This window comes from Schistocerca cancellata, chromosome 9, assembly GCF_023864275.1.
Source record: "Schistocerca cancellata isolate TAMUIC-IGC-003103 chromosome 9, iqSchCanc2.1, whole genome shotgun sequence".
NCBI classification, from domain to species: Eukaryota; Metazoa; Arthropoda; class Insecta; order Orthoptera; family Acrididae; genus Schistocerca; species Schistocerca cancellata.
In genome coordinates this window covers 128,096,543-128,111,986 of record NC_064634.1, presented here as the reverse complement: position 1 = coordinate 128,111,986, position 15,444 = coordinate 128,096,543, and positions in this window count along the sequence as shown.

Here is a 15,444-nt window from a genome sequence, read left to right as displayed (position 1 = left end):
CCGTAGTTTCCCCTTGCTTTCAGCCATTCGCAGTACCAGCACAGCAAGGCCGTTTTGGTTAATGTTACAAGGCCAGATCAGTCAATCATCCAGACTGTTGCCCCTGCAACTACTGAAAAGGCTGCTGCCCCTCTTCAGGAACCACATGTTCGTCTGGCCTCTCAACAGATACCCCTCCGTTGTGGTTGCACCTACGGTACGGCCATCTGTATCGCTGAGGCACGCAAGCCTCCCCACCAACGGCAAGGTCCATGGTTCATGGGGGGGTTATTATACAGGGTGTTACAAAAAGGATTTTGCAACATTAAAAAATTCGTATAAATTTATAGAAAGAAGATATAGAGCTGGGTTTAGTGTTTCTTGTAGGGAAACACATCAAGTTTTTTTTTCATTTTATTTTTTACCTTAAACTAAAGATGTTGTATGTGGCTTCCCTTGGTTATCCTGCACACAGCCCATCGGAAGTCAATTTCTTCCCAAACTCACTGTAGCATCGCAGGCGTAACTTGCTCAGTGGGGGTGTAAATTCTTGCTCCAAGTTCAGGCAGAGGAGCCGGAGGTACAAACACGACATCCTCGATGAATGCCCATTAAAAATATCGAGTTGTCAGGTCTGGGGAACGTGGGAGCCATGCAGTTGGCACAACATGGCCAATCCAGCCTAGTAATGGGGTGGTACACCATCTTGCATGAAGTAAACCTCTCGTTCTTGGTCATCCTTATCGCTCTGTGGTATCAAAAATTGTTGTAACGTATCCAGGTACAATATCCCGTTGATGGTTCTCTCTCGAAAGAAAAGGGGCCATACACTTTGTTCTTGCTCACTGCACGAAAAACGTTCAGTTTAGAGCTACCACGAACATGTTGCAATGTTTGAAGAGGATTTTCACTGCCCTAAATCCTACAGTTACGTGTGTTAACCTTGCCACTTTAGTGAAAAGTCGACTCATGAGAAAAGATGATTTTGTCCAAGAAATGTTCATTCTCATGTAATCGATTTAAAATATCTGCACAGAAGTTCTAGCGAGCAATTTTATCATTGTCTTTTATTGCTTGTACGATCGTCAATCTGTGCAGTTTAAAATGCAAACAGTTTCTCAACACACGCCAAACAGTCGTATGTGGGATTTGCAGTTCGTGAGTTGCACGCAGGGTCGATTTCGTAGGGCTGTTGACAAAAAGTTGTCTCACTCGCTCAACGACGTCGTCAGATGTGCTTGGACGACCTGGTGACTTCCCACGTCTTACCGAGCACCCCATTTCTACAAAACATATATGCCACTCATTAATTGTAGGCCTACTAGGAGGATTTTTAACGTACTTGACACGAAAATTACGCTGAATTGTAGTCGCCGACTTCGATTCTTCGAACGAAAACACACAGCTAGCATGCTCGGGTCCAGTGAAGGCAGCCATCTTTAACGCAACTGCCGCTAGCACTCCTTACGGTGCTATTCGGAACTAGCGAACTACGCGAGACAAAACGTGATGCATTTTCCTACAAATCGACACTACAATCACCTTTGCAGGTACTATGAATTTATTTATATGAATTTTCGAAGATGTAAAGACCTTTCTGAAACATCTTGTATGGCAGTTTTGGTGCTTCAATACACCATATTTAGGCTTTAACAGACACTGTGGTTAACTCCAATCGTATATACGATTCCTCAGTGGCCAAAACTTATGAACTGGTTTTTGCAGACTATAACAACGCTGTTGTGTCTCCAGCCATCAACTACCTGCTCAAGTGTCTCTAACGAACGTAAAACGTGACATGACTCAGCTGCAAACAGGCCGAAGCGTCCTCTCTGCAAACAGAGCCTGAAGCCATCTCATTCAGAGCAGAATCCGCAGTGAAGTTGTAAGCGCAGTGCGCGTCAGTTCTGCGGATGACAAAAAATCTTTAGACGCATGTTTTTGGAAAAGAGGTTTCAGTACACTTGATCAAATGGGCTGCATTTTTCCTTCGATGGCGGGAGTACACTGGCGCCATATTAATTTTTCATTTTTGGAACAAAAATATTGCTTTCTGATTGGTAGTTGCTGCTTAGGACACGGAAGATGTATGTGTGTGTATGCCAGTGTACTCCCGCCATCGAAGGAAAAATGCATCCCATTTGATCAAGTGTACTGAAACCTCTTTTCCAAAAACATGCGTCTAAAGATTTTTTGTCATGAGATTCCAGCCAATTCAGAAGTCATATATTTGGCTCCTTTTTCGCGCCGTTGTCCAGTGTGGTAACTTAAAAAGAGAGAGAAAAAAGGAAAAAAAAATGTTGCGCTAGATAACGAACAGAGGGCCGAAGCTCGTGACAGTCAATCCCAGGGAATGCGCGTGTTTGGTAGGACGCGTCTCAGATCGGTATTTCCCCTGGACAGTTCTTGTTCTTCAAAATAGCTCAAAAATTGGCCACGTTTACCAAATCCTCTTTCCACCAGAGAAACGTTTCACTGGTCGTTCTAAGCAGAAATATGTTAAAGAGTGCACTTGGTTTTAAAGTATATCCAGGAAGTGGATGAAGCACAATAAACGGCCATCTCCAGCACAAGAGGCCGATTCTTTCCCCGCCTACTAACCACCAGGGAGAGGCTCTTCTGTTGAACAGCCCTTGTTGCTCTGTGGCTGGCAAAGCAATCAGAAATTGTCTTACCCCTTATATAGTACATGCAATGTAATATATTCAAGCGTCGAGATGGAACAAAAGGAAGACAGCTCCTATGCACTCACTGTTGTAGTATTGCAGTTACAAATAAATCTGCGTTTTTGTACTCTCCCCGATTTCGACTCGATTTGATTTGAAATACAATTGATTTGCTTGTCAGACTGACTGTAATTTGCGCACAAAATGTCTCTAGTTTGAATAATGATTTATCACAGAATGCAAAGAGAAGAGGCTATTGCAGTGACACATTTCACATGGTGACATATTTTTTAAATATTTTATAGTTTCTTGCAACCTCTGGGTTTGAACGTCTTGTTCTTCATAAGATGTATAGGATGAACTAATTTAAAACGAATCTCAGTAGACCATCAGATAGGCCTGGTTATCTAATGCTAAAATGTGGCCTGGAAAGTGAAAGGTCGTGCCATTGAATCCTGGCCAGACCACCGAAGTTTTGTCTACCATTAATCTAAACTTCATCTATCAGCTATGTATGCAGTCACCAGGAATGACACACAGTTCGGATTCTGGATTAAACTGTCGGTCACCTTTCCCCAGTGAGATATCTGGCGTAGGTTAGAGTCACACAAGTTGCCGAGGTGGTGTCCGAGTGAAACACTTGCACTCACCCACTGAACCGCACACTAATAATAATAATAATAATAATAATAATAATACCAGATAACGATGGCATCTTCAAGATGTCATCAGCTAGCAAAATAGCTTCATTCTGTTGGTTTCTGTTGTTCCTGGATACACACTGTCTGCATACATCTTCCGTTAAACAAGTGTCTGCACAAAGACGCAATTTTAAAGAAGCACAATGTGTTTCTAATTCAATATCCGCGCATATCATTCCCTGTAGCTGAAGTGGGTGATTCAACCTCATTCAGTGGTACTTGACTCGGAGGTAGCCAGTGCAAACCATAGCTTGGAAAAAATTTTCACAACCAGTAGTTATTTCAGCGAAAAGCGGGAGAAATGATTGCATACCCCGAGCAGCAGACTTTACTCCAAAGTGCTTTGTTAAAAACCAAGTGTCTGTGCAGTTAGCCGGCCGGTGTGGCCGAGCGGTTCTAGGCATTTCAGTCTGGAACCGTGCAACTGCTACGGTCGCAGTTTCGAATCCTGCCTCGGGCATGGATGTGTGTGATGTCTTTATGTTAGTTAGGTTTGAGTAGTTCTAAGTTCTAGAGGACTGACGACCTCAGATGTTAAGTCCCATAGTGCTCAGAGCCATTTGAACCATTTGTGCAGTTATATGGATTGAGGAGTAGGTAGGCTGAGTGTGTTCTGCGTTTTTTCCGGATTTTCAAGGACATCATCGATGGCATCATTTAGATAAGAAACGAATGTCACTATATTTTCAACTACTTAATTTCACTACTTTTCAAGATCACACCCCTCCTTTCCCTCCTTTTCCTATTCAAAAGTCACACATGTAGGTTGTCGTAAATAGGAGACTCACCTAGGACGTTTGACTGCGTAGAGAAGACCAAAACAAGTATTCTTGTACAAAAAGTTGTATTAATTTTTGCATATGCATTTACACTGAAAAAACAACTTTTTCTTTAGTTTCGTTCAGCATGGTTTTAATAACATCTAGCTTAGTTTTTGACTTATAATTTTAAATTTACAGTTAAATCATATAGTTCTTTCTCAAGCCAGTAATTTGACAATTACAAAGAAGGTATGTTATCGAATTGTAACACATACCTAATTTTTTTCCTGTAAACTGTCTCTTTTTGACTTTAACAATTACTTTTGCTCCTTCTTGCGTTTCTTCTATCTGAGAACATTCATGAATTTTAATTTTGACTCCTATTTCTTGCATAACGTGAAACGTCCCCTTTGAACAATTTTACATGTGAAACGTCCACTTAGAACAATTATACAAGCCTGTGCTTAACCTGACACACAATATTATTTAGCGCAACGCAATCTGACTTTCAATAACCCCTACAAAACAATGGCCCTGACTAACTTTAACCTATACCTTTTACAAATCACTTACCTCACAAAAATCTTCGCTGCTCGAACTACTGCAATACAGCGAGTGCCACTACTGCCAGCTAAATAAAAGATTCAAACTACTGAAGGTACTAACTACTGATAGGGATAGTTAGCAAATGAAAGATATTAATAGAGAACAAACAATGTATTTACCTTAATATTCATAATTGACATTCAGTCTTACAGATTATCAAAACTCCGCCATCTCTCTCCCCACGTCCACCACTGCTGGCGGCTCACCTCCAACTGCCCAACGCAATCTGCTGTTCACATCCAGCTATAGCAGTTCATGACAACAATGGCAGGCAACAATGCAAACTAGCCACATACTGCACACAGCACAGCCAGTGATTTTCATACAGAGAGCGCTACGTAACGTTGCCAATAAGAAAACATAAACATCAAACTTACATAAAGAAAACATAAACAGCCTACTTACATAGCCCCCATGCTCCCCACAAAAAATTTTACAAATGTTTTTGGCCAGTGGCCAATAATGATTTGATAAAATTTTTCATAATTACACTAACAAAGATATCCAATGCACACACTTATTGATACAATGTTGGTCAAAAGCTAAAACTTTCTCACAGTCCATAGAGACAGTCCTGATCATTCATCATAATAGTAATTACAGTTTTTTTTCACAAAGTCTCATTAGTTAAAAAATTGCACACAGAAGTAGTGGATTTCCATGCAGTCTTGAAGAAGTAGTGGTGTCCTTCCAACGGAAAGACAGTGCTGACTCTTGACACGCTGACAGGTAATGGGCCACAATGGAGCAAACCCACAGCTGAGTCATTCGAAGTTCTGACGAATATTGGTAGGTAGGTCATCACAGAGCAGACCCACTGCAGTCCTGGTAGAGAGTATTGGTGGGCCACCAGAGATGCAGACCCACTGCAGTCCTTGTAGAAATAATGGTATTGGTGGGTCATCAGAGATGCAGACCCACTGTAGTCCTTGTAGAGATAATGGTATTGGTGGGTCATCAGAGATGCAGACCCACTGTAGTCCTTGTAGAGATAATGGTATTGGTGGGTCATCAAAGATGCAGACCCACTGCAGTCCTTGTAGAGATCGCCAGCAGCCATCTGTTGCGACTGTGCAGGTGCACAATCACCATTGAAGAGTCTTGCGTATAATAGAGCAAGTCCATAACCACCACTTGTGCACTCACAAAGTTTTTGAAATTGTCCTTAGAACCAGCAATGCTGTTATCCAGTCCCTTGCTGAATTATTAACACACGTGCAAACACTATCAGTCCCTACTCCTCACATATTGTCCATATACTATGACCAACAGAAATGTGTGCAGTGAAATGAATGCTTTCAAGTTACTTAATTTGATTAACTGGCGTCAATTACAATTATATAACATAAGAATACAATTACAAAGATACAAAATACAACATTAAAGACATAACAATACAGATAATATTTGTAGTAATAGGGGCTTTACAAAAGAATAGAAATAAACATATACATCAGTGTTACAGGAATGATGACATGAGTACATACATAAAAGATCAGAATCACTTTTGAAACGTCAACTTCACACATGAGCATGAAAACAACACAGAATAAATAATGTCTAAGCATCTTTAGAAAGAAAATAACAGAGTATTAGAAAAATTCTACAACATAGCTCTCATCAGCTAAACACATAAAGACAGGAAAAACACAAATACACAAGGGTACACAAACACATAGTGGGATAACACCAAAAGGAAAGGACAACACACAATTACATATTGGGAAAAAGCAGCAAAGAGGAAAGGACAGGGTTTGTTTTACTGCAGTATTTTGCTTGGAGATCTCCCTTCATTCCATAGATCGTTCGTCTTATTTCAACCTTTGCTTCCACCAAAAAATTCTATCTAAGCATGCTTTCTGTATTTATATGTTCACACATTGCTTACCTCATCATTTATTTCCAAGAAAATCCTACTTATACCTCGTTCCTGTATTCTATTCATATTTCTTTCAAAATAATTATTTCTGATTGTACAATACTCATTGGGGCCCAAATCTTTCTTCGCAATGCATTCTTTACCTATTCTCCATAGTCAGTTTCTTATATAGTCTACCCCCTCTTAAGCTAACTTAAATCTACTGAGCTCAGATATATATACCAAGGGACGAGGCAATGCAGCATCACAACAAATCAACACAAACAGAAATGACAAAAAATGCAAATTGGCAAAGCTAGCAGCATAAATTAGCAAAGCAAGTGCAATATTACAACTAATATAAGGCACTGTGCAGGAAACAAGAAAAACTAGCTTAAAAGAGTAACACAAAGTCCAATTCAGTAACACTATGCCTGGAAAACAGCAGCAACTTATACCTAAACATGACATAGCGCAAGCAGAAAAAATATTACACTAAAGACGATAATGCAGACAAGGGAAATGTCTATTCACATCTTAATGTCTATGTAATTAAAGTGGTGCACCATAACAACTTATTGTAAAAAAAATATTACCATGTACTTGAAAAGAAAATTTTGTTTTACTGTTGCTAGTTCCTTCTTATTGTTCTTTCCTTTCCAAGTGCTCCTTTTTTAAAGAATGTGGATTACAAAATTATCATTTAATAGATCTGTTGACAGAAAGAGTTCACATTAGCAAATGCATCTCATTTTATAAAAGCAATGCTGCAACACAGCTGGAAACCAGATATCAAATGAAATAAGCAATTACACAAACCAAAGCATAAAAATATCATTCAGTAGTCATGTGACATTTCATTTCATAAGTTAATGGCTCTCAACTCTCGTAGAAAGACACTTGTCATAATCAGGTGTGCAGATGTAAAAATATTTCTTGTCATTTTGTTAGGCATTTCAGTAAATATCATAAATTTTTAAGTAACGAGGGTGTCGCATTAGCGATGAAAGGCACATCCTAATGGCTTATTCTCCAGGTGTTTGACACAGCTGTGTGCCCACAACGCATTACAAAAATCATATGTTTTCAAGTAACGAGCGTGTCGCATTAGCGATGCCCTCTACAAAGGAATGTCATTAACAGAGGTCTAGGCCTCTCTTTGTCCTTCTCTTCCACCTGTGCCTCTGGCACACCCTAATGGCTTTCTTTTCTACCTGAGCGTCTGAAAAGGCTTGTTCTCCAGGTGTCTGACACACCTGGGTGCCCACGTCGCATTATGTGCAGGTGGTCACTTAACTTTCTTACGGAAACATTTACGACAGCAGTTTTCGCTACAGTGACAGTCTCATATACAAAATTTCACAGGTCAAGAATTAGCGTTGCAAATCTGTAGAAACAAAATGCTATTGATATGACAGTGTCCAAAATATTTTCGCTTGCATTGTGATACATTCACGCATTTACACACACATTTCATAACTCTTAAAGTACGATTCTTGGTTTCCAACATCCTATTTCACAAGTCAAGAGTCCCTAACTTCTATTCATTACACCTTACCTTATTCGTCGACACTTTTTCCATTTTTCATCATGGCAGATACATAGCATAATCAAATAACTCATATGGCATCAGCTTATGGATCATAAACTTACCGCAACAGCATAATACACATCGTCGTCGTAAAAATAACATCATAAAACCTCAGTCAAATCTCAAAATCGTCGTAGCTTCCTCCAATAATTTCAAAACCTAACAAAATTCTCTGCTCATGTCAAAGGTGTCATCTGCCTCAAACGTACTTTAAAATCATTCTCCCTTACCAAATACATCATTCAAAGCTCTCATAGTATCACAATGGTACCAAAAAAATATGAACAGTGCACAAAGTACTGACAAAGTACAATTTCTTAAGTGTGAAGTAATCCAACTCTGTAATTGCGTAAACATGTGTCACTGACGTAGTAAAAGGATGTTTGTTTCTCTGTTAAATGATCAGATAGCTGTGTAATTTATGTGTTAGAGAAATATGGTACCGATGTGTTAAATTGTATAAGCAAATACCATATTAGCTAGGGCTCCTTGTGCTTGCCAAACACATGGTACACAAAGTAGGCGTGTACCCCCCTGAGGTTTATTGTAATTATACCCTCAGGTGCTACAGATTACAGCAATGGAATGAAATGTATCACGAAAAACTTTCTTTGTAATTCAAAAATCTTTAAAAATAAATGTTTTAAGTACAAAATTAATCACTCAAATACGTGTCCTGTAGCGCTAAATGTGCGTCTTGCAGTAAGATAATCTCTGGGAAGTGTCGTAGTTATTGTCCTCCGAAAGCTAAGTTCTGCAGAAGTCAATGTACTTACCTCATGATACACAAAAGTGAAATGCTTTGCGTATAGATAACTTAGTTATTACGCTTATTGCCGTGATGAGGAAAGTACTGTGCTGTAACGTATTGTTGTCCTACGCAAAAGGCTGTCTCCTTGTAGCAATAGCACAAAAGTCACCACTAAAACATGTCTCACTTTATAGAAGAATTCAGAAAAAACTGTGCAGATATAAAACAGATACACCGCAAAAGCAACATTGTAAATTGTCACGCATTAGCAGCGTCGTGATAAAATCGTGTAGCTGTCACATAAACTAACCACTATGTCATCTGGCATTTCACAGAAAGCATCTCAAATCCAGAATCCACTCTCAAGCAAACCAAAATGTTGCATGAAAATTTCATTAGCAGTGCTGGTATATGTTCTAAGTATGTAAGCCTAATAGTCGTTACGTAATCATGCAACTAACAAGCAAGAATGTACACACACAATAACACTGTGTCGTCTGTTCGCAATAACAATGCATTCGTAATTTCTGTTTAAATAAGTTCTCTTGGTTCTTGACTGGATGGTTAGTTAGCTTTAAAACATAGTTGCATGTTAACAGTTTCTCAGTGTGACAAATTGTACAAGTAACGTGAAGTGAAAATTGCAAAGACTAAGTTAAAAAGCAGATTATCTGTCAATAAATGGTTTTACATGAGAAATGTGGTGTAAACCTTTACTCTTCCTAGTACGCAGAGTTTCAACTTCAACGCAATTATCATGTGGTATACGTCGGATTCTGTAAGGTCCATTGTAAACTAGAAAGAATTTGTGACTCAAGTGTTTCTTCTTATGTGACAATGAATGAGCTTTAATGAGAACTTTCTGACCAATATATAATTTCTTTGCCTTTGCTTTACCGTGTAGTTTTCTCCTTTTGTCTGCTGCAGATTTTATATTTTTAAGAGCCAAATCAATTATGTCTTTGTGGCGAAGTTTACGTGTATTCGGGAAAGGTACAAGCTCTCTGATTCTGTTCGGAGGTTCTACATTCTTCAGTACAAGAGTAGGTGGTAAAGCAGTGGAATCATGAGGCATTTCATTCAGCACATTTTGAAATAAGTGTAAATATCTGTCCCAATGCTGATGCTTTCTGTGACAATAAAGTCTGCAAAGCTTATTGATTTCTTTCATAATCCGTTCAGACGGGTTACAATGTGGTGAATACAATGAAATAAAAACAGGTTTGATTTTATGATTCCGAAGCATGCGTGACCAAACAGCAGATCTGAATTGCGGTCCGTTATCTGAAATGACTTTACTAACGTGTCCAACTTCACGTAAGAAATTTTTAACAAAGGCGTTGGATACAGACCGTCCAGTGGCTTTACGTAACGGAGTGAAAGAAACAAATTTTGAAGTAAGTTCAACAGCGACTAGAACGTACGCAAATCCATTAGATGTTCTGACAAGTGGTCCCAAGAGATCAACAGCAGCAAATTCTTTTAATTTAGAAGGAATAATTGGAAACAACGGAGCACGATGTGAGACAGTAGATGGTTTCGCCTTTTGACAAAGTTTACAAATAGACAAGACTCTTCGAATTCTCTTTTCCATATTGTTAAAATAACAAGTCGTTCGAAGAATATGATAACATTTTCGTGGACCAAAATGTGCGTAGCTGAAATGAATGTACCAAATGAGCTTATTAACAAAATCGTCTGGAATGCAAAGTACCCATAGCTTGTCATCAACAGTGCAGCGTTTGAAGAGTATGTTGTTTCTAACCAGGTAATAATGCCGAATCTGAGTGTGTGTCTTTTCATGCCATTTACTTTTGATATCTTTCCAAATCGGATCTTTATCTTGTTCATGAGCAATGTCCTTTAAAGATGTGGTGATGAAGTTTTCAAAGGCGACTTTCTGAATGTAAAGAATACTGAAATTTTTCTCGAGGTTGCCTTCTGTGTTACTTTTCTCAAGCCCAGCCGGTGCGCGTGACAGCGCGTCCGCAACAATGTTCTCCTTGCCGGGAATGTAGACTATTGTGAAGCGGAATTCTTGCAGAAACAATGCCCAACGTTTTAACCTATCATGATTTAATTTTGAAGACATAAGAAATTGTAACGCATGATGATCACTGTATACTTTCACGTGCTTACCAGAAAGAAAGAAACGGAATTTGTTAAATGCCCAAACGATAGCTAAAGCTTCTAATTCAGTAACGGAATAATTTTTTCAGATTTTGTTAGCACTCGGCTAGCAAAAGCAATGGTTTTCTGAATGGTAGTGTCATTTTCTATGGCTTCTTGAAATAAATGGGCACCAAGACCGACTTTAGAAGAATCCGTGCTAAGGCAGAAATCTTGTGACAGATCTGGATGAGCTAGTATTGGCGCGTGAAGTAACGCTTCTTTCAAAGAATTGAATTCCAACTGTGCTTGTTCGTCCCAGTTCCAAATAGTATTTTTTCCAGTGAGAGAACAAAGTTTTGGTGTAACTAGAATTTGCATATTCAGAAAACGACGGTAAAAATTTACGAGACCTAGAAAACTGCGGACTTGTCTTTTTGTGGATGGAACAGGAATGGCTCTGATTGCTTCTAACTTTTCAGGATCCGGCTGAATGCCTTCAGAAGAAATAGTATGTCCCAAAAACTTCACCTTTGTCCTACCGAATTCAGACTTTTCCAAGTTAACTGTAATTCCAGATTCTGCAAAAATACGTAACAAACTGTTGAGGATGCGGTTATGTTGTTCCCATGAAGCTTCTGCTATTAGAACATCGTCCACATATAAGGTGATGTGACGTTTTAAGAACTCAGGTAATATGGAATTTAACCCACGAATGAATGCTGCCGAAGAAATGTTCAAACCAAAAGGAAGTTTCCGAAACTGATAACAAACGCCGAAACAAAGGAAAGCTGTGTATTTTCTGCATTCTGGATGAAGTTCGATCTGATAAAAGCTGGATCTGAGATCAATGGAAGACAACACTTTTACACCATTAAAATTTTGAAGAAGTTCTTCCATCGTCTGCGGCCTGTCTGTTTCAGGAATAATGATAGTATTGATTTGTCTCGAATCTAAGACAAGTCTGATCGATCCATTTTTCTTCTCAACAACATGTAACGGATTGTTGTATGAGCTTGCTGCAGGCTCAATAATGCCCTCGTCAAGCATAGATTGTATTTCTGTTCTAACACGGTCCCTATAATGTGCTGGAATTACGTATGGTCTTACACAAAATTTAGTATGCTCACGAACACGAAATTGGTATTGAAATCCCTTGATTGTTCCTGTTTTGTGAGTAAAAACTGTGGAATGTGCTTGTAAAATCTCAAAAAGGTCCTGCCTATCAGTGTCATTACAATTCTCAATTGTTTGAATTTTATTCTGAATTAACTCATTAATTTCAAATATGCCGTCAATATCATCCCTTTCAGTACTTGCAGAGTGATTGTTGGTGTCTAGTTCCGTAGAAAATTCCGAACTGTTGTCTAACAGAACGTAAAGCCGATTAATTTCCTCATCATGGTTTGAGAGCCAGTCTTCAAATTTCAAAGCTATTGACTTACCTTCTTTCTCTAAACTTATTTCAGCATCGTGAAAGCTTAAGATTGCTTTATATTCATTCAAAAAGTCTACTCCCAGTATAATTTCCGTCGACAATAATGGAACAATAAGAAAGTTCATAGAGAAGCTGTGGCTTTGGCAAAAGAATTCTAAATTGGTTTGTTGGCGTACATCTACACTTTTTCCAAAGATTGCACCTTGTAATTTAATCTTACGTAACGGAAGTGTGGGGCAATTGTTCGATTTGTTGCATTTGCTAAAAGCTGTTTCGCTAATTACTGAAATGGGACTGCCAGAGTCAAGTACTGCCGTAAATTTTACGTCATTTACAGTAATATGAATCACAGGATATGCAATGTTGTTATGTTTTACGTCGTGTTCCTGGAGTAAGATGTCCCTAATGTCTTCCATTTTTACGTAATTACTAGCTACGGCAGCTGCGTCGTCAGTTTCATAAGTACGTCTTGTGGCTGCCAGTGGTGTGAGTCATCGCCTATTGTCTCTTTGTTGGCGCGCGTCGTTATTGGGATTTGGAGACCTAACTTCTACAAATTCATCGTGACGAGAGTGCTCTGCTCAATTTAAATCTCGCCAGTTCTGATGCAATTCAGGTCTGTCGTTACGATCATATCGTCTGTCGTCATGTCGGTAGGTTCGATAGTTTCTTTCTTGTCTGTCACGTGGTGGAGAATTTCTGCCTGAGTCGTAACTGCGTGCTGGACCGTTGCGTCTAAAGTTATTCTGTCTCCCTTGATAATAATTATTTTGGTTCCCATATTGTCTGTTTCTCTGATTGTCTCTGTGATAGTCATTACTGCGGAGAGGTGATCTTTCCCTGTAATTATTACTCCTCTGCCAACGGTTGTCATACGGGTGGTGTCGATTTTGGTCACGATTTGTGTGGTGAGAATAGCCTTGTCGCGTCCAGTTATCGTTTCTGTCGTCACGGAATTGTGACAGATGTGACCTGTAATTGTTGTACTCCTGTTTTCGCGTTCCGCGATTGTCAGTGTCAATTTCCAGTTCTTGTAACAGTCCCTGAAAAGCTTCAATGTCGTCTTTGCAACGTCCTGCTAAAATAATATGTCGTAAATGTTCAGGCAGTTTGATTAAACAAATGCGGATGAGTTCTGAGGGGCTGTATGGGTTTGACAGGTACTGATTCTTGTGCAACATGTCTTCAAAATATTTCACAAGACTGGGAAATTCAGATTGTTCGAAATGTTTCATCATTATGATGTTATGTTTTACACGGTCTTGTGTAGCTTGAGACCAATATGCTGAGAGGAAGGCATGATAAAAATCTCCTTCACTGTGACAATCGTGAATGACCGATCGCATTCTTACAGCTGGTTCATTCTCCAAGTAGCCACACATAAATTCTAATCTGTGTTCTAATGACCAGTTGGGAGGAAAACAATGAGAGAATTGATGGAGCCACGCTTGTGGATGAATGTCGTTGCCAGAATTCTTAAATGTTTTGAATTTACGTGTAGTAATGAACAGCTTATAGTCAAAATCATCATGTCGGCGAGTCACATATCGGTCATTGTTACGTCGTGTCGGCGGTTCCATCTCAAAATTCGGTGCACCTTGCCAATTTCTTTCATAATTACCGAAATGCTCTGTGTTATTATATTGTGGCTTTTCCGTATTTCTATGTCCCTCTTCCAGTATTGGGGCGCGAGTGTCCTCTGAAATACGTAATTCTTGTATCACCTGCGTCAACTGATCTTGTACTTCCCGGATTTCTCTTTTATACTGTGTATTAATTTGATTTTGATTTTGTTTGAATTTTCTTATTTGTTCATAGTCTTCTGTGTCAGTGAAGGCTACGGGTCTTGTGTCATTCAGATCATCATCTACCTTTGTAGATAAGTTAGTGACCTGATCCGAAAGTTCAGCTACTTTCTCCGATAGTGAACACATTTCCTCAGTGTGTTTTTCTGAACCAAGTTTCAGAGTGTCCATTTGTGTTGAGATCGAATCTACTGTGTTCTTTAAGTTTTCCTGAGTTTTTGCCAGTTGCGTAACCGAATCGGTAGATGCAACTGAGTCAACTTTAGCCCACAAGGTCTCATGATTCTCATGAACAATGGTTTGCAGCTCTTTTATGGCTGCTTCGTGATTCTGTAATACATTCTCATGACGCGAAAAAATAGGTTGGAAATGCTCACAAATTTGTGTTTTTACGTCATTACAGACTTTCTGACATTTCGATTCTATTTTATGTAACTCAGTAGTTAAATCTTCACGTGTTTGTTCAAGCATATGTTCCACTGAGTCTAACTTTTGAAGCTTTTGTTCCATTGTGTCTAACTTTTGAAGATTCTGTCCCATTTGTTTCTGATTTTGTTCAAGCGTTGTGTCTAACTTTTGTAGCCTTTGTCCCATTTGTTGCATTAACTGTAATAACAATGCACTGGTGTCTGAAACATGTTCCTCAGTGCTTTTCGGCAGTGAATTTGCACCGGCAACATTCACATTTTGACAAGCGGAAAATGTGTCTTGACTCATTTGAGAAAACGGTGAGGACGCAAAACCTGAATCTACAGTATTTGCAAAATTGTGTCCTATCATTTCGGATTCCTGAGGCGAGCTGTTGCCGACCGATCGATCGACAATGCTTCCCTGTTCACTACCTGTTTCACTGCCTACGCCATTGTCTGACGCCCGCTCCATTTCCCTATGCACAGTTACCAAATTACTACTTTGAATATTAGTTAACTCATTACATGGTGGGGCCAACACACTGCTTTCGTCTTCACTGTCATTTCTCAGTTTACTTTGGAGTCGAGTGTTACGTTTTTCACACGCCATTATTTTCACAATATTTCACACGATAACACAGAAAAGCACAATTTGAATAGCAAAAATAAGAGAACACATTAACATAGCACTGAAAATAATATCTAGTTAATTGCAGCTGCGAAATACTTGGCGCAAAGCTACATGCATACCACAACTGTTTTACAGTAC